This window comes from Diadema antillarum, unplaced genomic scaffold, assembly GCF_040938485.1.
Source record: "Diadema antillarum isolate AM-2024a unplaced genomic scaffold, OU_Dant_1.0 seq00001950_RagTag, whole genome shotgun sequence".
Classification (NCBI taxonomy): domain Eukaryota; kingdom Metazoa; phylum Echinodermata; class Echinoidea; order Diadematoida; family Diadematidae; genus Diadema; species Diadema antillarum.
Window position 1 is genome coordinate 41,675 of NW_027272610.1, and position 24,899 is coordinate 66,573.

General features: G+C 39.2%; 1 pseudogene; it reads right to left on the reverse strand.

Moving 5' to 3' along the window:
• Window positions 1-828: 828 nt before the first annotated feature.
• LOC139713347 (uncharacterized) lies at window positions 829-20,535 on the reverse strand (annotated as a pseudogene).
• Window positions 20,536-24,899: the final 4,364 nt, after the last annotated feature.

The following is a 24,899-nucleotide window of genomic DNA, read 5'->3' on the forward strand; positions in this document are numbered from 1 at the left end:
CCTTTTCCACACACGCCACATATATCTTTAACTTTCCCCATAACTGCTAGTCTAGATATGAATAGGCCTATACTATAGAATTCTACATGAAGAGAATATTATGGAAAGATCTTACTTGATGCATCCTGGCTTGACATGTGATGCAATGTTGATATGAATCTACAAACCACAAATCCCTCGATCTCTTAATACAACCGATGAAATCCAATCGTTGTTTCCTTCCTTTAACTCTGATGACGTCACAATTGAGGATCGCGTTGATATCCACGACTCCAATGATGTCACAATGAGCCTGCGTCACTTGTCTGAAGTAGTGATATGATTCCACAAGGTATCTGGATCGCCAATACTTCAGGTTCTTTTACTCTGACGTCTAGTAGCTCTACGCAGATAAGGTAACGTTGGAGATAGTATTTACGATAACAATGCAGCAGTCAGTGCTGTGGGTTATAAAGCGCCCTCTGTCGTCACGTTTACTGCGTTCCCGCCAGAATCCTTCAATCTCTTTTACCATATGGACAGGAGCTGTGTCCCGAAAGTGACTCTGGGAAGTGAGGAAGTTGAGAATCCTGTTACCAAGGGAGGAATATTCCTGGAAGAGTTCTGTAACGTCGTATGAAATCTTCGTTGGAAAACAGGTGACATCGCAGACCTTGTTTCTGACGCAATCAACTACGTCTTTGGACGTGTAGAACGGTTTTTCGTTTTGGTTGCTGAGAAGCCATGGTTTTTCCGGGTACATTATGTGTATCAAGTCGTCTTCACACTGGATATGAACGAGAATTCCGCGAGGTTTGAGCATACCTAATAGCTGCTCCAGGGTCTTTTCTAAGTCATCAACATACAGAAGTACGAACTATGGATTGACGTTATCAGGTTAAACTTCTCGTTGTTGTGCCTCCGGTTGCAGATGAAGTCTTGTTTGGTTCCATGGAAGACTTCGGTCACGACAGACTTGGATAAGTAGAAATTTCGTATTTTGTCCTCGAACGCTTGGAGCATCATGCCGTTTGGCTCGACAGCAACTTGCGTGATTCGCTTGTAGTATCTTTGGAGGCGTTGCAAGATAGTCAATTCATGCTCCCCCAACATCCCGATGCCCAGAGCGCGAATATGCGTATCCGCTGTAAATGTCTCTTTCAGTTTTCCCCACACTACATTCTCGAACGTTTGGGTCACGTGTAGCAAAATCTCCTCCTTGCTTGCTATCTTTCCATTAAGGTAGGCCTCCTTAAAACGCTCTTCGTCATCGGTGAGAGGGGTCAGCGTCTTAACAGCATTGTAATTCTCTGCTACCCCTTGTGTGCCGTGGTTCTTAGAAGCCATCCTGGAAAACAGGAAGCAAAGACAAGATGTTACGGTGATGAACTCGTCGGACAGACTGGTTGATTCGCTAGAATAGGCCATGTTTTGTTCAATCATTCATTTACAGTTTATATGTTAATGAAATGCCTAATTCTACGTGTATATTAAATACAGAATTATGTTGGAAGTTTCAACATTGAAATTAATTAGAGTAGTGACATAAAATCAGTCCATGTTGCTTTGTCCTAGGATAGGCCCATGAAAAAGAAAGAATGCTTTTCCTCGCTGCTTACCATGTGCCCTCATTCATATGGCTAATAACGATAATAATATTAATAATAATAATAATAATAATAATAATAATAATAATAATATAATAAACAATGATAATGATAACAATAATACACACATATATATATACTTGTACATACATATTTTATACATTTTTTTTTTGATACGCATGCAAACTATACAATCTACACACCATTATATTCTGCCTCACTGTTGCCCATTTCTTTGTCCCATAATCAGTAATTACATGCAGTCATACATATCAGGCCAAAGGGGGTTCTACAATTCTAAAAAAAGAAGAAGAAGAGGAGGGGCAAGGAGGGAGGAAGGGATGGAAAAAACCCAACAATCCTCCTTTGCAATAGAAAAAGACTCAAGGCTTATAGAATAATTACCCCCCCCCCCCCCTGTTAAAAACTGGTTACGGGCCTGCATATTGATCTTAATGTTATAAACAAAATAATGAAATGATTAGTATTTTGCTCCGAAGTGTAGTTTTGACTTCTGACTACTTAGATCACACATACATCATGCACAACCTCAGAATATTGAGCGCAAGAATGGCCCCTGTGCAAGGAATGACACAATCACAGATACATCAGCAAAAGGGCCCTTGTAACTTCTTCTTTGGTGATAACTAGGTCTCATCTCCTCCACTGAATCATTTCAGTTTTATCGCATTTTATTTCTTTCTTCTCACATTTTCTCTCATGAATACATACATCAAAGATTACTCAGTACGAAAAGTTAACTTGACAAACACAAACAGATTTAAAGGTTGTGTACAGTACTGGTCGAGGTGAGGATTTAGCTTTTAACGTTTTGCCAGATATTCAGACACCACTCTATGAGATGTCAAAGAGCATGCAGTTCTAAGGGGTATCAAAAGTTTATTCGATGAAAATCGGTTTTGAAATGGCTGAAATATCCCAAAACAAGGTGAAACGAAGAAATCCTAAAAGCATGTTGCCTTTTATTATTAGCACTTTTTTGGATATCTTAGCAATATGAACACCAATTTTCATCAAATAAACATTGAATCCTTCATAAAATTTCATGCTCTTTCATATTTCATAACAGGCTTTTCATTACCTCACTTAGGAATGTTCAAAACATGAATCCCCGCCTCAACCATTACTGTACAGTCCCTTTAATGTAATAAATGTGTAAAATATATATTCCATCACATTATACCTAACCTTTTGTTACCTGAGATCATTTCATTTTTCAAAATTTGACAATGTAATATGGCAAAAGTTCATAATCATAATGCATGTGGCAGTAATAAGAACATGTACCCATTGTGTACATTAAATGTACAAATCACAGAATCTTAAATTGGAAATTGTGTAGACACAAAGTTTCTTCTACCATTCAGCAAAAGTATACATTATTTGATAATTGATACATATTCATTATTATCAATATTGATACAGATATTTTATTTCAGAAATACCCAACCTGATTCATGATAAGTAAGAATACAACCTTTCCGCTGTTGAAGTGATCTTGATTTTTATCTTATTTATTATTTTTTTTTATTTTTTATTTTCTATTTAATTAATTGATTTATTTTTATTATTATTATTTATTTATTTATTTTTTTTTTTTTGGGGGGGGGGTTAAATGATTTCATTCACAAGTCTTCATCATTGTCTGGATAGCAGCTTTACATGCAAAGCTTGTAGGCAACCATGTATTATCCTGTTTGTACTTCCATCATTGAATTTTCAAGTTACATAATCATCATGGAATGAAAACAACGATTTATTAGTCACACAAAATAAGTTACTCATGGCTATGAAGCAAACATTAGTTGACTCAAAGAACCTTTAACTACGAATGATGAACTGGAATCAAGATGGTTATTAAAATACAGGAAATATTGGTATGAAATAGTCATTGTTAACGCTTCTTAAACATATACATTTCATTTCAACAAAGCTTCTCGTAAGTTCTAAGAATGCCAATGTCTAAAATAAAGACATAGTAATCTGACAGCTAGAGAGATTTTCAAAGACAAATGTAAATAAACTGCTTTGCTCAAGGGCAAAAGTGTTCTTCTTCGGGTTCGAACCTGTGACTGAATTAACAAGTTCAGCGTACAATCCTCTCTCTGACAGCACTCCCACTTCATTAATGTTCATTCTAAATAGTATGTTAATGTAACATACTTTTCACAGAGTGAGAATTTGTGTGAAGTTTGTCTTATTTACTGTTATTATCAGGGGTAGGTAAAACTAAGGAATATATAATACGAATGGGACCTGCAAAATTACCTCGGTATACCAGCTATCTTGATATATCTGACCATGTTATGAATTTCCATTGAATATACAGTAAAGGAGAACATGGAGAAAGGAAAGAAACATGAGATTTGTGAGGCAAATTCTCATAATACTCAACAAGCTCTGGTTGGGTGATTACAGGTGTCCTTGAATGTCTTCAACTACATCTTCTTGACAGGGTCGTGAAAGCTGATGTCTGATGCTTGAAGTCGTTTCTCACAGAAGGTCTGAAATGCTTCTTCTCCTTTCTCATATACATTTTGGAGATCCTTCATCACTGGGCTTGAAGCAACCTTCCCTGAGGTGATATGATACAGCTGATCAGATTCAAGAGAAGTATCACAGGGATTGACCATGTTAATGATGGTATCCATAACACTTCTTACATCTTTTTCATCTCATATTTTCCTTGATTCATCAAGATCCTTGCGGGCCCTTGCAGACATTCTATGACCAGCCATCGCAGTATACTGCCTGCTAATTCCAGCCCTCTCATGCTGGGTCAAAGTCCACCTTTGAACAGCACCCTTATTGACAGTTAGTCCAGTTAGACCTCCTTTGGTCTTAGAATCACGGATGGCTGTCTGTTCTATTACCTGATCACAAGCAACCTGAGCAAAGCCATATTCCTGTTGTCTCTGAACCACAAACTTTCCATTCTGGAATTCAGTATGAATGTCCGGATGATCAGCGCTCAGATTATTCATTTCAAGCCAATATGCAGACAGATATCGTGCATAGTTTACACGGTCGTACGCGAAACACCATGACATCATGGAGCGACCACTCGATAGGTGAAGATTCCAGTCAGCAACTCTGGTAGCTCTGATGAACAGCAGTAGTTGTTGCACCATCTCAATACAGCTACTCCAGTACTGGAATGTCAGGTTCTGTTTGCTGTTCTTGTCCACAAAATCTGCATACCTCTGGAGGAGACAATTAGTGATCCCTTCAGACTTTATAGCAGTGTCAAAATCCCTTGGAAATGCAGCTTGCAGCTCTAAAGCATTGCAAAACAAAAGGTCTTGCTCTTCATTTGGCTGAGTTTCGATAAAAGCTTGCCGTCGTAATCTGTGCAATGCCTCACAAACGATCTTGTGACTCCTTACACTGCGGTTGTAGTGATGGCCACTGCACACACCATTAATAGAACCTGGTGCAACCAGCTCAGATTCAATGAGGATGTCCTTTAGACCATCATTAAATCATTTCCCAATACAGGCCATGAATGTCATGGCAGTATGAAACTCTCCCATTCGAAGTATAAGTCTTTTCATGAAGACAGGACTTTGCAAACGGATCTCCTGGGCCTTAGGATAAATTGCCTGGTCAAACACTACAACAATCTGCTTTAAGCCAAGCTTGTTTGCGATGCTAATACTTCTTTGCAGAATTGTATTCACTGTGCTGAGATTAGTAGGACTAGCATCTATTACAGAAATATATCCAATAGTTGAGGTTGATGGAATAGAATCTCTGTGCAGAATGGTATTAAAGCCTGTCTACCCAGGTAAGGAATCAAGATTGGTTTCTGGTACCTTGCAAAGAAAGTAAGCATTATCCAATGTCCGTGCATCTCCCTGCGTCTGCTCATAATGTGCGAGCTCTACCAATATACCCTGACCATATGGCTCTGGACCTGCCCTCTGTCCTCCAGTGTAGAATTCAATATTTGGAGTAGGTGGCTGAAGTGATCTCTTCCTCGATCTTGCTAAAGAAGGTTGTTCTGGTTCTTCTGCAGCAGTCTGATCTCCATGTTGAATAATAATACCATTGATATTGTGAGTAGTGCTCTTTCCCGACAGTGTGTCTTCCCCATAATCATTATTGTCCCAAACTAATGTAGTATGTATGTGGGGTCTGATGTTTGGTGGAATGTACTCGTCTCCTCTTTTGCGCTGCACCTCTGCAAGGGCTGTATCATGCTCGAGGACTGCTGAATTTGAGATGCAATGTCCCAGGCCATTCAACAGCCCAATTAACTGAGCTGATCCAGTCATGTTGCGCACAGACATTGCCAAAGCTGAATGTTTTGGCATCGATCGTTTTTCCCTTCATTCCAAGACTGATGATGTCCTGACAAACAGACACAATTTTGTTGCTGCTGGAAGCATCTATATTCACACGGGAACCCTGTGGGGGAATATAACTTGTGATGCCTGTTGTCCATGCCAGAAAATTGAATAGCTCATCTGGAACTATGTCATGAGCTGCTTGTGAAGCCAAGTCCTTGCAAGTTGGTGGCCACTTTAGTGGAGGGGTGGCATCACATGTGTCTTTGATGGAATTCTTAAGTGCCAGAGCAGCATTGTAGAGGGGCCTACATTCCAATTGTGCTTCAATGCTGTTACTTGTAGCACCCATTTCAGTGTCAGTGTCAGTGTCTGTATCATCAGCACTCGATGAGTGGTTCACTGCTTCCTCTGCAATTTTTGCTGTGGAAAGGTCTTCAACAAACACAAGATCACTTTTATTACTTTTTGATGATTTTACAAATTTAAGGAATGGATAAGAATGTTGCAATCGTCTTTTAGGACTGAACGTTTTGTAGGATGGGATTTTCAAGCCCTCCTCTTTTTCTACAGACTTTTTGAACAGGTAATTCAATTCTGTTAACCTCAAAATTTCCCCGTTTTTGATGATTCTCTCCTCAACTACAGTTTGGCAAAAGCGTTTGTATCCCTTGTCATGTAAAACAACATCTTCAGAATTTCTCTCACAAGTTTTATTAAGAAATCTAGTGTATGACCGAAAATAACTCTTGTTATATCTTGCTTCCAGGGCCACTAAATCTTTCCCTCTGATGTTGATAAGGAGAGCCTCATCTTTCTTCATCTCAGCTGCAGTGACTAGCTTACCAGCTGTTATAGTTTCACAGCAAACTAACTGTTCTTTTCTCTTTTTTTTTTTTTTTTTTTGCTGTGAGCTTCCGCAATGTTCTTGTCTTTCTGGCAAATAAGACAACATACTGGCAGTAGATGGGAGGATCTCGAAGCTGCCACCCTGGAATGGGATGTCTTTGATCACAGGAGTCTAATCTGACAAGGTCCTCATACCTTCCTTGGGAAAGTTTTGGTCTGCTTTGGTTTGCCTGACCTGGAAGCTTAACAGTCTGTGTTTGGTTTCTACATTGATGACCCTGGCCTACGGAGAGGGTGTGGAAGTCATCTTGCAAGTGGACACTCTTAACCTGCAGCTGTTTGAAGGCAGGCCAATCTACTGTTACACCCTCTTCTGATGTCCTTGTCCAAATTATGCATACTTCCTGGGAGTAGGACTTCCATGACATGTTTTGGGCTTGGACACATTTTACCCTGTATGGCCTTGGGTCTGATCGTGATTCCCCATGATAGAGGCAAGGTGAGCAGGGTGCAGAACCTTGTGTGACTTCGATATTTTTGTTCAATGTGTGAATGAATCGAATCGCTCTCATTTTGGCCATGGCTGGTTTCGAAATAGTGAAATGTTTTACACAGGACATGCCTGGATTCATGAAGGAATGCCATGGCCATTCCTGGCAGGACAGAATTTCGATTTTGGCCAGCACAGCCATCACTAAAGAAATCGACTTAGAAGATAATCCAAGAGGTATGAGGCGATTTCGTTTGAGCCTCTTTTGGTGATCGTTTCATTTTGAGAAGCTGATGCCCTCTCTTGATCCCAATTCATATAGTGTGCGGTTGTAGCAGGCAAGTCTTCTTTTATATAAGACCTCATTTCTGTTTGTTTTGGGCAAGTATATTACCTGCTGGAGATCAAAGATGGCACTGGCATAGTCATCACAAGAGGTTGCTCGCTGCTTGCTTTTTGCCGTAATTTACAATCTGTCTCTGCCCTGTGGGCAGTGTACACAGGCTATAACTCTTCCTTCTGGACACCCTGTGCATTTGTGTAGTTTGAGCACACTCCGCACATGTCTTTCTTTGGCTGGTGTATTTTGATTTTCATTTACTTCATGACTCCCACATACGTGCTTTCAGAGGCACACTTCCCATTTTCTTTCACAAACATTTCATACATTTTTTCTTCATGAGTTCTGGGCAGACATACGTGTAGTCAGAATTGGCACGACAGTTATGAGATGGAACTCTCGGAAATTTCTGAAGATGCGCAAGAATTTTTTTCCCCTTGTGTTGGGTCAAGGTTTTGTTTACTCCACGTTTATCCTTCTCAATAGTACCTGTCTTGTTGTTTGTTTTTGCCAAAACGGTTTGTACTTGGCGGGTACTAATTGTCAGCTCTAAGATCTGTATTTATCTACGACTGACGATAAGTCTGGTTCTGCTATGAGATACACTGTAATTAATACACTTCAACACTTCGTGAGTTTACTGAACAAAAAATGCAGCTCTTATGCTATTTATTTTTCCAACAAGACTTCATGAACAAAAAATATATTTTTACAATACTTTCCCACAAAAAAAACCTATTACAATTGCGTTCGTATTTACACCAAAGAAATTATAGAAGGGCAATTCCGTATGGGAAGGGCAAAAACAGCAAAATTCAAAGTTACGTAAATGCTCAGAAATTTCAGTTTCCCATACAGATGGATTGTTGTATTTACGGAAACAAAAAACCCTTTTCCAACAACTTTCCTCGTTTTTGTTGTACACACTTTTAAAGTTGGAAGACTATTTATTGTATTTATCTAAAATTTTACAATATTAAATGAAAATTTAAAATGAAACAACTTAAATATCTCTCTGCTTTATCCATACTTCCACATCTTTCTTCCTATGCTTCAACAATCACATGTAATGAAGCATTCAGTCACTCTCATTATGATATTTTTTGGAGAAAGTTTCAAAATCTACTGACAAATTGACGTAATTCCGTTACCATAAAATTGAAAAAAGTTTTCTCCTGAACAAACTAATCACTGATTCTTTCTCCCCTTGTAAATTTTTTCTCTACATGTGACTCCCTGAAAAGTCACAAAACATTTTGTGAAATATCTCCTTCAGTTCGTCTGTAATTGTGGTAACGGAATTACATGGTAACGGAATTACACGCACATCTAATTTGGAAGAGAATGACATATCCTACTTTCGTGCCAATATGTATGTGAACTGTTCATGAAATAGCTTCAGGGCATTATTATTGAGCTTAACAGTGTTAGGATTGGCAGTAAAGGAGTGAAACTGTATGGTATGATACACTGACATGACTCAGCATACAGTGTAGCTGGATGCCTCTGACAGTGAGTCCTGACATCAAGGTACACGCTTGACAAGACTTCTTGTGCTGAAAGTCTCCTCCCTTCTTTCACCTTTTCTCATGTACAAGAACTACATGTGTACATGGAGACTGTGCTAACTGATAACTTTATAAGGTTTGCTACAGATACTCATTCTCAAATGTTCAAAATCATGCTGAATTCTGAGATATCAATGTATATTTTCTTGCTAAAAAGTCTCATGGTTTCATACAAAATCTAAGTATAGTGATGAGGGACTATTGAGTGGGTGTGATGCAGCATAAATTGAACAAAGGTAATACAAAGAAGATGAAGGACATAAAATTTCTTTAAAAGGAAAAGAGAGCACTGCTACTGACAGAGAGAAATGAACAGGATAATTTTTGTGAGCAAAGATCAAGAATTTAAGAGAAGGATCATACACAATGTGATAGAAGTCATTACTTGACAAGGGATGCCCACTGAATGTGACACCTTTGATCTTTCTGTCTGCTAAAGGCTTTATTATTATCACCAAGTCGATAGTCTGACCTTTTATTGAACGTGTCCTGTTTTCATCCTCAAGTCCTTTATCTTTAATGGTAAGTGTACGACTATGACCTTCTTTCATCTGTTTCTTAGATCTTTCCTCCACAGAGACATGTATTTTGATTTTCATGCCCATTTGACACAGAGCATCTGCTACCCTTTGGAATTTGTTCTTTAATCCTTTCTTTTTAGAAGGAATAAAGACAAAAACACCATTTGTGATGAACATTTACCCAGTCAGTAATTGTGATACAGCTCTAAAATGTAACATTTAGGCCTGAGACTTTCCCAGCCTAAGAAGATTTTAGATATTAAAGTCAATGGGCTTCTACTTCTACCTTTACTCTTCATGTTACCATTTGCTGTACAATCCAGTTTCCTTTCATACAAGTGCCATTACAGTGTATTTTATAATTTGCTTTCAGGTAGTCAAAATACAACTTACTGCAAAAGAGAAGATGCACACTTATTGTGAGTAAATTTATGGCAACACTCAGGATGAGAAAATAGACAAAGTCAAAGAAGAAAGACAGAGACAGGAAACTTGTAGGAAATTTACAGGCCTGGTCATGATTATTTTACTGAAGACGTCATTTGGAAAGTTTGTGTGGTCAGAAGTAAATACTAACATTATTCACAGGTTGATTAATCTAACTCTAACACAGTGAGCTGCAGATGGATAAAAGAGGCCCTCTTACCTTTCTATGAAATACATTGTAACAGAATTTGGTGGACTCTAATGGTTGTAAAAAAAATGTAGTTTGTTCAAGTTATTTTGCTGTTTTCTATTTCCTTTTAGTTTAGTTCATTTTATTTTGGTGGGCTTAAGTAGGACTTACACTGTAAGGGAATTATCAAATTATGCACTACATTAGGTATATACCAGGGGGCAACTTCAGCTATTAGTAAAATGTCACAAGTTTTTAGTGATTAATATATGCCACAACATATAGATAATAATGATTAAGCACTGGTGCAGTACCATAATCATATAAGAAAATTTTCTTGTCTATTTATGATTGAATTGTAATTTGTTATATTTGTCATTGAACCACAACTGCATCTTTTCACTTAACAAATTAAAAGTTTCAAGCATCTTTAGTGTTCATCCTTAATATTAAACATTGTGTTCAATGATGGGGCTGCACACTGTGCTCTTGCACTGTAAATTGGCACTTTATGATTTAGATTTAAATTCAGTGTCAATCCGGACAGTTTTTTATTATTTTCTTATGCATGTGCACATAATATTTATGTACAATACTTGTAAGTAATTCACACATATTGTCAATTATTGGCCTATTTAGGAAGAAGAAAACAGAGAAATCTGTCTTGCGTGATATCAACAAAAGAAATACAAGAAAATTTGAGTATTGTTGACTGGATTTATAGAATTGTACTTGTGTAGGGCTATTCTAGCGTAATTCCGTTACCATGTGTCTTAGATGTCATTTACCTGCAGAGTGTGAAATTCTTAACTTGAAAGTAGACAAATTTTGATGGATGTGGTACTTAGAAGTTACGAGATCCTGATTGACATAGTTACGACTTCAAATCACGGTCATTAGCCTGAACATTTTATGTTTTTTGACAATAAAAACTCATTTGGCACCTATACACTTGTACCAGTTCAAGGTCAAAGGCTAGAGAGTACTTATTTAGTGGTTATATTACAGCTAAAGGCATGCACAATCTTTATCAAGACATTTCAGAATACATGAGTACCAAGAATGTGTATTTTTTCCAGTGTATTTCAGAAGGCGTAATTCCGTTACCATTTGTGTAATTCCGTTACCACTGACTTTATAGGGAAAAAGCCTTCTGCTTTGAAAATGTGATGAAATATTTGAAAAACAATACAACTGAATTGAAGTCAACACAATCAAAGATGAAATCAGACAACAACCTACAGTGTATGTGTTATAGATTTCAGAGAAACAACTCCCAATGTCAGAGTTGAAGTTGTGACTAAATTTTCTGGTAATTCCGTTACCATCGCACATAGACCTCCTTTGTAACCAACCAAGTGAGAACATTTAACAAATTTGTATTTGGGGAGACAGTGTGAGTACCTCTGCATCTTTTAAATGTATCAAGAGAAGGCAAAGTAATCAATCCTGTATACAGGGTGAAAGAATATGAGCCAAAATTCTCTGATTTGTAATTCCGTTACCGCGGAATTGCCCAGAAACGTTCAGGAGCAATCCAATGAGATAATATAATATGCTAATAAATCCTTTCCTCATGTAAACACATCCTAGACTAATCTTATAAACACATCCTAGACCCGGGTTGAATAAAATACCTGTGGTTCAATACTTTACTGTGCGCACGTGTGGTTTCTATGTATACTGTCCGACGGGAATGGGGGGGGGGGGGGGGTGTGAACGAGTCTGTGCGGTAATGCAGAAGTTGCCTGGATAATCGCGATGTCGAGGATGTCGTCCGGCTGGAGGGAGTTGTCGTCGTGTCGACCGAGATGCCACCGCTTGCACCGGAGGACTACCAAGGTACGGGAATTCTGTCAGGGTAGCGGGAATCGCCCTCACGCTAACCGAGATGCCGTTGAGCTAATGGTGATGCCGTCAATATGATGCCGTTGAGTTACCTGACGGTGATTCCGCCGAGCGTATTTGCTATGCCGTCGAGATAACGATGGTTCCGTCGAGATAACGATGATTCCGTCGATGTAGTGAGGATTCCGTCGAGCGTATTAGCGATGACGTCGAGCCCAGCTCGTCAGTGTCGATGTCTGATTTGGTGTTCAGACCCTGAAGTAATGGTGAGGAGGAGACTTCAGCTGTTGTCAGTGCCTGCAGCATGTCTTGCGCGTGCCCTGCCCTAATGCGTGGGGCTGCTGTGCCATGACTCTCCTGCCTGAAATGCAGCGCTGCGTTGTAGGCCGATCAGCTACCTCTCTACTCCTATCACCAGTGAGTTAGAAGAGCATGTCTTGCTCTGACAGATGTTCAGATCCAACTGATTTTCCCTCCAAATTTACTTTCCTTGTCGCCTCTAATATAACTCCACCCTCTACTGTGCTTAAACTGGTTCCTACTAGCTTTCCCCTTTTTATTACATGTCCCTTTTCTTTCCAACTAATTCCTCCTTTTGGCTTTAAACCTATCTATCCCAACTATCTCCCCCTAACTAAATACCTATTCTCTCCTTTTCTACATTAGCCATTCTACCCTGACTCCACTGAGCCTCCCTCTTTCTTCCACACTGTCCTTTCTCCCTAACCACTTCTCTCCACCTGGCTTGCCCGATTCTAACTTTCTATGCTGTTTACGCCTGCTGTCCCCATTTCCCACCTGATGGCTTGCCTGAACAAAGGAATCTCACACATTCCACACTCGCACTCTCAGTCACATCGTGACATATCGGAGGAGACTTCAGCTGTTGTCAGTGCCTGCAGCATGTCTTGCGCGTGCCCTGCCCTAATGCGTGGGGCTGCTGTGCCATGACTCTCCTGCCTGAAATGCAGCGCTGCGTTGTAGGCCGATCAGCTACCTCTCTACTCCTATCACCAGTGAGTTAGAAGAGCATGTCTTGCTCTGACAGATATTCAGATCCAACTGATTTTCCCTCCAAATTTACTTTCCTTGTCGCCTCTAATATAACTCCACCCTCTACGTGCTTAAACTGGTTCCAACTAGCTTTCCCCTTTTTATTACATGTCCCTTTTCTTTCCAACTAATTCCTCCTTTTGGCTTTAAACCTATCTATCCCAACTATCTCCCCCTAACTAAATACCTATTCTCTCCTTTTCTACATTAGCCATTCTACCCTGACTCCACTGAGCCTCCCTCTTTCTTCCACACTGTCCTTTCTCCCTAACCACTTCTCTCCACCTGGCTTGCCCGATTCTAACTTTCTATGCTGTTTACGCCTGCTGTCCCCATTTCCCACCTGATGGCTTGCCTGAACAAAGGAATCTCACACATTCCACACTCGCACTCTCAGTCACATCGTGACACTAATCCCATGTGTCGAGAGAAACATTTGCCTGCAGACTTGTAGCTTGTGTCCAGGATTAAAAGGACTGGGAAGAAAGTAGGTTATCTTTCATGTCTTTCGACTTTCTTTCTATTGGGAGCACAGCTGATATGTCTAGCTATGTATTCCCTCTGTCCTTTAAGGCCACCCAAGTTGTAGAAACCCTCTCATACATTTTTCACCATTTTTGTGGTGATTCGATCACATTCAAGCTTTCTGACTTTGCTCTGGTGAAATCTGCATCGTGTGTAAGGCAAGAACTTTCGACCAGTCTGTTTCCTCGACTTTTCTGAAAGGTAGTTTTCCCCTTTGTTGTGAAGTTCCTTGACTACGCTGTTTTTTTGTTTTTTTTTTTTACCAGGGTTCGGAGGATACTATTGATATGGCCTCGTTGAGCACACTACATGTATGCCTACTTGCAGGGAGTGAGCTGGAAATTGTCCCATTAACCTCTATGACCTTGGAAGGTTTCACCTTTAGAGGATGACGCAACCTGATTCGGGCCTTCCCAACCTTGCCAGTAGTGGGGTCTCCCGAAAACATGCAGGTCACTCCCTCCTTCTTTCTCATAGTACTCATCAACAACTTTCTGGGCTGAGGAGCAATGTGAAGACGTCAAGTCTTCATGCTCGGATGGAGGGTGGAACTTCCAATTGTGAAAGAAAGTTTGGGCCCAAGTGGGCCCTGCAGTTTCTGCCAAATCTCTGAAAACGTTGGTCCCAATAATGAGGGGTGACGAGCAGGAAATGGGGCATGTTGCTATGGCAGCTAAGACGTTGACTGCCTTGTCTATGCCAACAAGTTCAGGGGGAAGGATGATTGGTATGCATGTGTACCCTTCATAAAGAACAGGCTGCCCATTTGCACCTTCAATTCGGAGGGCACCATCCACTATTTGTTCCAAAGGGTACCTATGGCGCAAATTTGAATCATAGAACTGTTTTTGTATGGTAGTGATAACACTGCCGCTATGTATGAGACATGTGGTAGGTATATCCCCTATTACACACGCGGTTTCACAATTCATGGCTCTCCTACTAAGTCTTGGGGTAAATTTACATTGTTTTGTTTTTGTGGTTCATTTTGTTTATTTTGAGGGCGTCTTTTGTTGTGTGGACTCCTTGTCTGCCCCATGACTGGAGTCACTGTCCGTTTGGGGATGTATTGTTCTGGCCTGTGGTGCTGGAGTTCATGGCATCCCATGCCTCCATCATTCTTTGTCGCTTTTCAAGATTTTGCTTTTTCTTTTCTTCATTGGGGGGATTTGTGCATGTCTTGTCTACATGGTTTAGTTCCCCACAGTTATAGCAAACAATTATTCTAAAGGGGCACCCGCCGTGTCCCTTAATTTGCTGGTGTGGAGGGCTGAGCCCGTGTGTTTTGTTTGGAAGAAGCACCCTTTGATTTTTTTTCTTTGGGGAATTAGTGCTGCTGCCATTTGGGGGTGTTGGGTGAGATTGAGAGTGGGCCGGCACTCGTTCATAGAGGCTAAGGTTTTCCATCTGCTGTGTAAAACTTCGTGCTGGTGGCCGTGAGGCTGGCTTATGTTGCGCAAGCTTTGCCTCCCTGGTAGCCTCAGCCCCTCGAATGATGTTGATGAGCCTTGAAAACGGGGGTGCAATTATTTGGTTGTGAACGTTAGTCACGGTGAGGATGTACTCATCGTGACATCCCATCATAAACCTATCAAACAGCTTTTGTGTTGCTGCCTCGGGGAAAACTCCCCAACCTCAACCAGCTTATTGACCTTTAATTGAGCCCTTTTCAAAAAGTCAGAGGGCTTTTCATTTTTGTCTTGGACCATTCCCATGAACTCCTGCAATAGCAGGTTCTTGTTTTGTACCTTTCCGTAAATCCCGTTAAGGTACGCCACCAACTCGGCAGGAGAGCACGTGCTGCTCACTTGCCTTTTTGCCGGAGAGACAAGTCGGGTGATTACCTCCCTGCATTTTGTCACCTCGTCAAGGGAGGGCATTGTGGCAATTTCGAGGGCAACATCATGGAATGTTTGTCAGTCTACCTTGTTTAACTGGCTCTGTACCCGAGAAAATCCCAAGTCTGGGCAGGCGTGGGGATGATTATTGAATACTATATTCTTGGGAGACTCAGAATTCGGAGGAACAATGGAGCTGCTCTGTTCAAATTTGTGCCCCTGGATTAGGGTCTCCAGCTCCTCCCGGCCTAAACCTGATTCCGCCAGAAAACTTGCTAACGAGTCGGCAGTTGGAGGAGAGGAAGTATCCTGCACAGGGGAGTCGGTTTCAGTTTGAGATGCAATGTTTAGATCAACACAAAATACCAGACAAGATATATCAAACAACTTCAATGTCACAAAATAACCAATAGAGTCTTCAAAGAATGTGGCACTGAGTGGTTCACTGGAGCAAGCAAGTTCTCGATCTCAACCTTTGAGTAACTATATAGAAGCTCCACGTCACAATTTAACAAGGAAAACAATCAAAATAGCAGATCAATTTGCTTACAAGTATTAGAAAAGTAATCAGCCAATATCAAAATATAAACAATCAAGGTGAGCGAAAGAAACTTCAGTGAGTAAGAGAAAGAACAAGGGACTAGTTACAATGATCCGTCGCAAAAGTAAGTACAAGGAATCAGCATGCAGAAGCTAACCCAAAAAATGGAGAATCATGTGAAATAGAATCTGCCTCAGTGACTGCAAGACACAAGGAAAATGCAGGCCAAAATATTGCCTTTCTGGTCATTAAAGCAAATCAACGAGCATGAGCAAAACAATCCATGAACACAATCACAAACAGTGCGACAGGACCAAACTAGAAAAGAAGAGAGAAAGCAGGACAAAAATGAAACATCAGATTTATGTTGGCTTAACAAAACCAACAGTCATAAGCCTGAGAATCAATAAATGAGCCTCAGTAGGTGACATAAATAACAAGTTTGCGAGAATGACAAATAACAAAGCAGCAATTGTGTGCAACAGCATTGAAGTAAACTTGAAGCGGTACAAAAAAAAAATTGTTCACCAACAAATAACTTCAAAAGTCAACCAAATTCAATGCTTGTGTGAAATAACCAGCATTACACCACAACACATAAGATTGCTCCACCAAGAGAGAGACCTTTCACACACTGGTGAACCTCCACAAAGAGTTTACAAAACAGAGGAGACTGAGAGAGTAACAAAATGAGAAAAGCAAATTTACAGTGTAAACAGGGCAGAATGACACATTCCTTTAAACCCTATGGGGATGAAACTGACGAATGGGTCTTACTCTATGAATGAGCTATGATCTAAAGTATGTCAGGTCGAGTCAAGGTCAGAACGCACAAGTCCATGGCAGTACGTTTGAGGTCAATAATGGTCAGTCAATATAAGACGCAAGTACATATAGCTGTTAGTGTGCAGAACAGTAAGGAAGGGGGAAAATTTGATCAAAAGCTATATTAAGCAACAAATGCAAATAATTAAATGTATAAAAAAAGTAAATTTTGCAGCATAATTTGGGTAAATGAAATCATATGAAAAATAATTCTTAAAATTATGACATATGAACCTCGCTCTGCTACCAATTGTAGCACCGGAAATTTTAGGGTGGGGGAGGATCGGTTAATTTGTTGAATCAATTATCAAACAAATGTATTATTAATACGCAGCGGATGTCTTTGACATTATTATTAATGAAGGAATGAAAAGCTGTTCCATTCAGCTTGTCCCTAAAGATGAAATGTAGAAATATACCCCACCTTTCGGCCTACTGGTAACTGGAATTAAACATCAATATCAGACTACACATACAATACTCACAATTACAGTCATGAATTATCACATCACTAACCAAATTCATTCACTACACACAATCATTCATACTTTACTCAGTAATAATCATCACACTTAACATCCTTATATACATTTGACACTGCCTATGAAATAGGAGGCATTGTTTAAAGGAATAGATTATCCTTTATGCCGTGTTAATTAACTATCAACATAATTTATATACATTATTTTACAAATAGGGAGTATGAACTCCAGATGCTTCTAGTCCCACATGGTATGTGTGTAGTAAGCATCATAACCGAAGTTACATTTAAAACTAAGTTCCACTACTACATATCAAATTACAATACAACTGATAAAGGCCTAACATTAGGGGTTGTGCCACTAAGGCATGAGGGTCTCAATGATTTATGTTTTCGGGTTCATCGTATGGGTTGTGTGGATGTGGATGGCTGGAATGGGTGAATAAAATAATATTTTAACACCAATCTGGCATCAACTCCTCTCCTCTCAAAAGTTAATTCAAATATGCAGTGTTTATAATCAATCAATATATTAAATATTTTACTACTAATTCACTGAATTATCATTTGTCAAAAATCATTGCTTAGAACTAAGGGTTAATAATAATTTTAAACTTATGCAATCATTGTCTTGTAGGGCTTTTAATTATAACATTCAAGCTCTGACCCTGTGACATTGATGTGTCAGATAGAAGAGCTTATGTCTATCTGATTGACTAGACAATGTCACTATTTGGGTTTATATATGATTATTTTGAAGTGCATCAAATAAAAAGTCTATTTCAAAAGTTATGCATTTTGGGCAAATTTGGAATAAAATGTTCCACGCAGCTGCATAGCCATTTATATAGCGCCAAATCCACTCTGCAGAGTGCTCTAGGCGCGGAAGGAAGAGAAAGTGACGAAGTAAAAGACATACAAATATCAAGTACATGTAATGAGTAATCAAATTGAGGCTTTAAACAAGTGAGTTTTTAGACTGCTTTTAAAGGAGTCTGATGAAGAACAATTTTTAACGGCTGAAGGTAAGTTATTCCATAAGGTGGGAGCAGCATGGCCAAAGGCACGTGTGCCCCATATTGTAGTGAATCTTGGAATTATTAGAGAACCGGAGTTGGACGAGCGTAAAGATCTAGCAGGGATGTAATTATGGAGTAAGTCAATGTTATACTGAGGAGCAGCGCCCTGAATGCAATGAAAAGTCAAAAGTAAAATCTTAAAAATAATGCGATCTTTGACTGGTAACCAATGAAGTGATCTCAAAATAGGGGTGATGTGAGTGTGCTTCTTGGATAGTGTGATGATGCGTGCTGCCGCATTTTGAAGCCTCTGTAGCATGGAGTAAACTAAACAATGTGCATTTCATATCCACTTTAACAAGATGTGGGTGTTAGTCACAAACATAAAGTTTAATTCATGATATAATTTTACTAATCTGAAAGATATGACACCACATGGTGCTCTGGAATAATTGAATTGCAAGTGGTATTTAAATCCATTTATATCTCACTAAATTAATGCCATCCACAAATATGAATCAAATATGTTGAAAATATAATTTACAATAGTCAAAATAAGCGTAGAAATTATGTATTTGCTTACCTGGAATGGGTGAAAATAATATTCTCAAAAGTTAATTCAAATATGGAGGATGAGAGTACATGTAGTTCCCAGATGCTGAAATGGGGGCAGACCCTACCATTTCTCCCGCTAGAAGGTAAAACTGCCTGAGAATATGGCTAAATACCAGGTCATGGTAAGCAAAATACACAATGATGAATTACATATCAAAATTCATTGAGTAACCCTCTTTGACACAATATTAACAAAGTGATATAGTATCACTAGAAATGATTAGATTAATTACAAAACAAAAACTTTCACATCTAAATAACATGGTACAGTCTGCATATATTAAAACAACAAGTCAGAGAGTGACCTTCCTTTCCTCCAGTTTCATCGTCCTTGCGGATTCTCGAGAACAGGATGAGTCATTTTTTTCTGGCTGCTGTACTCCACTCCATGAATGGAGGACTACTATGTGCTTTTTGTGAGCAGGGGTGCCTGTGTGTTTGACTTTGGTTACAAAGTATTAAGGCACATAAACTCTTGTGATATGCAAGGCATGGACTTAAGATTTCTCTTTTAGTCTGTTGGTTACTGTATTATAGAGAATCTTGGCCTGCTCAAAACTAGTGTAAAGCATATGCTTAATGTATAAATCAATAGCACATAATCATAACCATCAAAACAGTAATATACATAATATAGCCAGCACTTGTGGCTGAAATGACGTCCATCATACATTTACAAATATGATGTGACTATAGTGAAAATTTTCACTCTAAAAAGAGTGAATACCTGAGTATGCACTCATTTTGGAGTGACGTGATCACTATCTTCGAGTGATCCCTGACGTCATGAGTGATGAATTTTCACTCAAAATTCACTCCAATTTCACTATTCATGTATTACTCCACTCGATTTTTCTTAGAGAGTAGAGCCTGTAGCAAATATGACTATAACTAGTCTACTATAATGTACGCTACACGTACGTGTACTTGTACAGTGCACAGCAAAATCATGAATATTCATGTGGTTTGGAAAAGTACGGGACTAAGAAATACGAGTGTAAAAAGGTCACTTTTTCTCCTTAGCCCAGGACAAGAGCTTAGAACGGGATTTATTGACGAGTGTAAAAAGCTGAAAAAATTGGTACGGGACTAACGATAGTCCTGGGTCAGAGAAAGTACGGGGTCAAGAAACACAAGTGTAAAAAGGGCTTTTACCTCTGTTACCTTTGATGAAGTGCAAATACGAATTAGCTAGATTGCTACCCTTTCTCCAAGCTTCTCCCTCATGCCATACTATGCATGTCTTTGGACCTGTTCATGTTGAAGCAAATGTTTCATTAAACAAGACTAACTTCTTGGCAAAGAAATGATCTTTAGAGGGTAATTTAGGCGTAGTTATGATCTTCTGCATAAATATCTGCAGTGACTACAAGAATGTTGCTGTCATCTTCCACTTGGGCACAGTCAACTTCCATTGCCTTTCTTGCTTGGTTTGCTCGTTCTCTGTGTTTATGATACATCAGACACTCCTCACAAGTGCAATCTTCGCATTGGTGCTCTTGTGGACCATCTTTGTGGAGCTGTTTGTGCTCTTCACATTTTTGACATTGGGTACAGCAAGCGATAAATCACAACTCTTAAAAATTCTCCTGTAGTAGGAGTAGGAGCATGCCTGGTTTACTTTCTCACAAAAGTCAAGATGCATTTGTCTCACTGTGAGTTCTTATGGTAGGATTCTGGGATGACGCGCATGATCACACTATTACTGTGACACTTGAGGACGAAATGACTCAATGTGATCAATAACTTGCTGTCTGTACTCTTCTGAATACTTGTTGGACGGTTCATGGAGTCCTCTCCTATCACCTTCTGTTCTAATGCCCCCGAGGTTGGAATCTCATTTACGTTAGAAAGTGCAAAATTGCACCACTTTGTCATTTCTGTAGCCAAGAGTACTAAGGAAAAATGATTTCCAAACCTTAATTTCACCAATCTTCCAAAGTAAAGTGCAAGTGCGGCATGACTCGCTTTCACTGTTCTTAAGCACGCTTTTGGGGACCCTACGGACGTTATTCGAAATCCAGTCTCTTCGTCTATTGTACGAAAGCGACCAAAATTTCTCCCAAATTTTGGTTCTTTCATCGTGGCTAATCTTGTCCTTGCACCGTGCCCTACAGCTGCAAAGTGAGAGCATAGGATGCTTGTGGATGCTGCGTGGTTCAGGTCTGTGCCTCAACTGTCAGACGTGTCTTAGCTGGTAGGAAGAAAGAATGAAGAAAAATGGTAATTTGCGTTTCGAAACAAAGATTAGAAAACAAAAGTATTTGCTCTAATCAAGAATAGTTATTCTTTGACATAAGTATTTAATGCATATAGGAACACAGAATTGCTTGTGAGCATCGTCAGTGACTAAAGATTACATTATTATGATGCTAAGACTTCGAGAAGTGTAATTCAAATTCATCTGTTTAGATCTTTGATTATATCTCAGTATTGGTGATGTGGCAGGCAGGTCGCATGTGTGCAGGGAGAGATCTCTTCTGTGGGACATGTGGTGGACCCTTTCATTATACCAATAGGGGAGGGGTATTTAAATGCTTATAAAGACTAGTGTGTCAATTTGCCCTGTTACAATACATCCCAAAGAGAAAGACTGAATTATTGATTATGTTGTTGTACAGGGTGTGGATCCTCACTTCAGATCATTACCATACAAGAAATAATCCTACTTCCCGGTGACCAACCTAATATTTGCAGTAAAAATTGGAGTTAAAACATCGAGCAAAATATCAACTGAACTGTCATAATATTCCGACATTTCAAAAAGTGTGTTCCCTGCACCTGAGCACATACTTAACCCTAACTAGGCCGGGGCCTACATCGCGACGTTCCGCGCGATGTATCGCAATCGCAAAAAGCTATCGCCGCGACGTTTCATGACTTTTTTCTTTCGAGTCTTCCGCATCTTTTGACACCAAATTTGTAACGCCCGGGCGCGCGATTCCGAAGTTACGCATAAATATGTACATGCATGTTTGACCAAAAATTGCTCAAAAACGTGAATTCGTGTACAATTTCAATGCAAACCGTGCTTACAGGCAAATTTCATAAGAGCATGATTATTTGGTGTTTTATTGATTAAAATCAATGAATAACATATTTTCTTGCTCAGAGCGATGTCGCGGACAAATTTCATCGAAAAAACAATGAAAAACATAAAGTCAAAAAACAGAGAAATACATAAGAAATTAAAAGAACAATAAAATACTTAAGATTTTTTTTCTGATATCACAATTTTTTTTATTACATTTGCTAAGGACACTAAAAAAAATATTTACACAAAAAATGTGCCTGTTTTGAGCTTTATTTTGTGATTTATACCAAATAGTCTGATTTCATGCATCATTATGCATAATTTAGCATAAGTAATAATTTTTTTGAAAAATTACTTTCAAAGTACTTTAGATTACATCATAGGCAATGTGTGTGCCAATTTTCGTCGCGATCGCGCGGTCGACGGCCGAGATCTGGAGGGGGGACTGGGAGCCCCCCCCCCCCCCCCCCGGCTCATAGCCCGGCCCAGTTAGGGTTAACTGTAATAACTCTTCAGTGTTTGTAACATCACGATAACTGTGTGTAAAGCCATGGTCGTATGGATTGTTTGTAGATGCTACAATGTGATGTGCTTTATTCACTGTGTTAAATAAAGTGCGATTTCTTATTTCTTCCAGACATTGAATCGTGTATGTTTTTGTTTTGCGTGTATGTTTTTTGTATACAAATAGACTAATAAAATGGAGTATATTATGCTTCCCATACTAAATGTGGGCACTGTGGAAGGGGAGATGGTACCTGCAATTAGTGAGTAGGTGTAGGCCTATAGTCTGCCCGGTGTACTTATTATATACATGTATAGGCCTAGCAATCTATGCGTTACGGAAATCTAGTCATTATAATTACGGTAGTTCAGCCTTATGAATTCGCCAACAAATCGGGCAGAGAGTTATAATTATGTTTGAAGCTCTTTCTGCTGTGTTTGACAGCGTGTGTGTGTGTGTGTGTGTGTGTGTGTGTGTGTGTGTGTGTGATAGTGTATACGTGTGTCTAATGGTTGGAATATGTACACCAATATTATACTGGGGCACTTCTTCAGTCACCAGTAGTTGAATAGACGCAATGAACCGCAGGTCGCAGAGTGCGTTTAAAATGACAATATTATTGTTGGTTTGAGTGCTCAAAAATGTCGGATGGACATTTCAATATACCGTACAACTTTATTGTAAGGCCGTTGCAAGTGTGTGTATATGCGTGGCAAACAGGAAAAAAAAAAAGAAGAAAGCACCGTGGCTGCTCATAATGACTCTATTTTAGTCGTGTGTTTTTACTCTCAGGCTTGACTGACGAGCCCAGTGCAGATAGAGAAAAAGTAATACGCATGTGTCTTTAATCTGGAATCTGAATTACTTTGTACCTGAATTACCTATGACAACGCGCAGTAGATCAGAAACTTGTAGACATGGTAGAGGGACATTCAACATACCCAATCCTGAGCCTGAATAGTTCAATGTGATGTATCTACGGGATAGTCAATAATTATGAAATCTGGTTTAGAGTTATTATGCTTCTGTTTCCAGCGATTATCGAGCTTAGACATGAAGGCGTTGAGTGATGTTTTCTCAACAGTATCACCACAAAGTCTATTCCAAGAATTCATTGTTCTCTGCCTGAAAGAGTTTAATCCGACACCTTCCTTTGACTTAAGCTTCTGACCGTGTGTAACTTGATAATTGATTACTAAGAGAACACGGATCAAAAACTTCCACATCATGCATAATGAAGACTTGAATCATACACTTGTATCTGCATGTTCACGTCTGTATACTGTATGGGTGGAATCCCCGGAGTCTCTCAGAATTTTTGATCATGTCAATACTTAAACTTCAGAATCATTATGCATCCGTTTCACAGGTCCCAAGTATTACGGACTGCATGATGCAATATAACAGGAAGGTGTAGTTCTAGAGTCTCCTGTTAGGTATTCCCACTGTGGAAATGATAAACATTCGTGAATACTTATTATGATATTGACTGCCCTTGAGGGAGATACCAGAAGATATTGCCCAAACAGAAAGAATATTGCCCGAGTCGAAGACGAGGGGAATATTCTTTCAGCGCGGGAAATATCTATCTGCATGGTATCTCCCTCAAGACCAGTCAATATCATGATTATTACCTATCCCCTAAGTAGATTAGGAAAATATGTAAATACGGCTATACACAATGACATAGATTAAGCCACATTTGGCTTCCTGTAGATCATCACCAACATGTCGAATAATTGCAAAATTGAGGAAAAGAATGCACGGAGAAAATCATTTGACTGATATGAATTTCGATTTTAATTCACAAAAGAATTAACACGTGTTCATTTCCACCCAGGATAGAACAATGTTATAAATGTCCCTCAACTTAGAACAAAGCACTGCTGAGTAATCACATTGAGGCAAAATTCTAACCTTGCCCCTCGAAAGGTATTTTAGCAGTCGATACTTTTTACCATAATGCTACGTGCATAATAAACGTCATCTTTTTATTGAAATATATCAAACAAGGGAAAGCATTGCTAGACATTACACAACAGAAATAACAATATTCATACTGTATATAATGCATTGCCCAGGACAAGACGTAGGTCCCTATGAATGAACGTGCTTGGCAAATAATTATGTTATCTGGCAATATTTAACTAAAACAAGACGTGAACATATACTGCAGTAGCATATGATTTGAAAGTCTTTGTAAAATATGGATTCATTGAGAAGTTTGTTGTTTTTTGTGATTTTTTGTGCACGGATAAGTAAAAAGAAAACTCTGAAACAGGGTTCTGAGGTCAGAATGTGTACTACTATAATATGCATAGGAATTGCGACAATA